Here is a 2263-nt window from a genome sequence, read left to right as displayed (position 1 = left end):
TATGCTAAAAATAAAATTGACCACATTATGGTTTTGTCCACAACATTTAAGTATCTTATTGCTAAAATGTTCCAAAATGAATCCAGTAAATATTTTCCATTTCCAATTGCCTGAGAGAAGAATCCAAATATTTTTATCAATTAAAACTAAGCTAGATTGAGAACAGCTGCCCTAAAACTCTGAAGAGCAAAGCCAGTCATCCAAGAATCTAAAACACTAGCACTTTCCATTCAGGATGGAAAAATGAGCATCCAACATAAAGAGATCTGCATGATTAAGCAAGTAACCAGTCAACAACCATTTCTCTGTTGTTCAAGCTAATAGTTATTTGAAGCTTGGAGTTTCTGCCTTTGTGATTATTGGTGGTGCCTAGAGTCACAGTTTTGATGTCAAATGTGACAGTTCTATCAACCCCCTTGCAGGAAACTAAGTCATTTCTTTTCCATATACAAAAATGGCACCGTTTGTACTAATGCACACTGTCTGATGCTTCTGTAGAGACTGTGCTCTGCCCACACTCCTATAACATCTCTCCCATCCAATTGTCTCTCAGTTTCAACCCCAAATGTTAACATCTGCCCACAGATATATGGGGCAATGTTAACTTGGGGTCTGGAGTTGGATTCTGAATCTTTCTGGAGGGTTCTATTCCTTCTACTGCTCAAACAGTGCCCTCCAAGGCCAGCTTTTCACTCCTGAGGTGCCAGTGTGGGATGACCTATTTGGGGGATGCTTCAAGGACTCCATGCCTGGCAGCCATCTCCTCCATCAGAAGTGATAACTGGGTTCTATGCACAATGCTATGAAGTTCATTTAAGAGCTACATATACATCCTCAAAATGACTTGAAGTACATTTATGGGCCTGGAGCCTATCTTCTTGGGCACTAAATCATCATCCACCTTACAGCATTGGACTATGATGGCTCAGGGTTTTCTTTGCTTTTCTTTTTTCTTTTTTTTTTTTTTCTTGTATCTGCATTGGTGGGTGAAATGCTGTGGTTAAAACACAGTCTTTCGCTATGTTAAGAACTGAGTCATTTAACTAGGCAAATAACCATGGTATATCGTCTAGTAAAGGCACTTCTGATAGCCTGTCCAACTGAATGTGTGAGTCCTTTTTGGTAAAGCTCTACAGTTTCTCACTCTGCTCTCATACACCACAAAGAATGATGATTTCTCTTTCTTGGACTGTCCTCTACTGTGTTCGCTCCCTGCTCTTTGACTTTTGGAGTCATCTTGTGGCTTAATTCTCTCTTGCTCAGTGGTGTCCCCCTCTTGCAAAAGACCAACTGCTCAAACTTGAGCTTCCTAAGGGCTCCCTTTAAATCATTAAAATGCTATTATAGGACTGTCCTCTGGGAAGATGTCTCTGATCTCTGGGATGATGACTTAATCCCTTTCAAGTCATGGTCTTTTTTGAGAACCTAGAGAGTTTTAAAGACTGTATTCTCAGAAAAATGATCATCTGTGCCTTACCTCTGTGCCTCCTGCAGCTCCTGCAGCTCTGGTCCAGGTTCTGCTGGCTCCATGTTCTCAAGGGCCTCCTGTAGCTCAGGATCCAGCTCCTCTTTGTAGGTGGCATGGCCGATGGTTGTGGGTATGGGTTACTGACCGTCCCATACCTCACTGAGCTGCCTAGCACCTAAAGCTCCTCAGGTGCCTAGCACAACAAAGCACCTATCCTTTGAGGACTAAATGGACTCTGAATAAAGCCAAAATGCTTTTCCTTTGATATTATACCTGAGTTGCCTTTAGCATGACTTTCACTCATTCTGAATTGGTTGGCCAGTGTTGGTGTTGAGAAAGAATAATAAAAACAATAATTTCAGTTGGCAGCATACAGCGCGGCTCAGCCTGTGGTGGAAGTTAGGGATGCCTGGGGGGCAAAGGGCCAGGTCAAGTGGTCATTTTATAGCAAAAGAGTGAGTGAATGAAGTTCATAGCTCCCAACTCCAAATGTTGCATTCACCTAGCAGTTATTATATTTTCCTTACTTCATCTATTTTCTGATTACTTCAGTTTGTTTAAAAAAAAAGACTTTTTCTGGTTAAATTATATACAACGTCTGAGGAAGACTATTTAAGAAAGTTAAGTCAGGGGAATTAACACTGAAATGATTTTTATAAGCTTTAACAACATTATGACTCAGGCATACGGTAATAACTTTAAATGCCTTGAATGCTTTATGAGGAGAAAATGAGTTAAGCACTAAAGGATGTGGATGGCCATGGATTGCCACAGCTCATACCTTGTCAAGAGAGA

General features: G+C 41.0%; 1 pseudogene; it reads right to left on the bottom strand.

Annotated features, from left to right (window-relative positions):
• Positions 1–208: 208 nt before the first annotated feature.
• On the bottom strand, positions 209–1583 carry LOC130857622 (cytokine receptor-like factor 3; annotated as a pseudogene).
• Between the last annotated feature and the right edge of the window lie 680 nt (positions 1584–2263).

Source organism: Hippopotamus amphibius, chromosome 7, assembly GCF_030028045.1.
Source record: "Hippopotamus amphibius kiboko isolate mHipAmp2 chromosome 7, mHipAmp2.hap2, whole genome shotgun sequence".
Lineage (NCBI taxonomy): Eukaryota > Metazoa > Chordata > Mammalia > Artiodactyla > Hippopotamidae > Hippopotamus > Hippopotamus amphibius.
The sequence above is the reverse complement of the archived record's forward strand: the minus strand, read 5'-3'. Positions and strand labels throughout refer to the sequence as shown.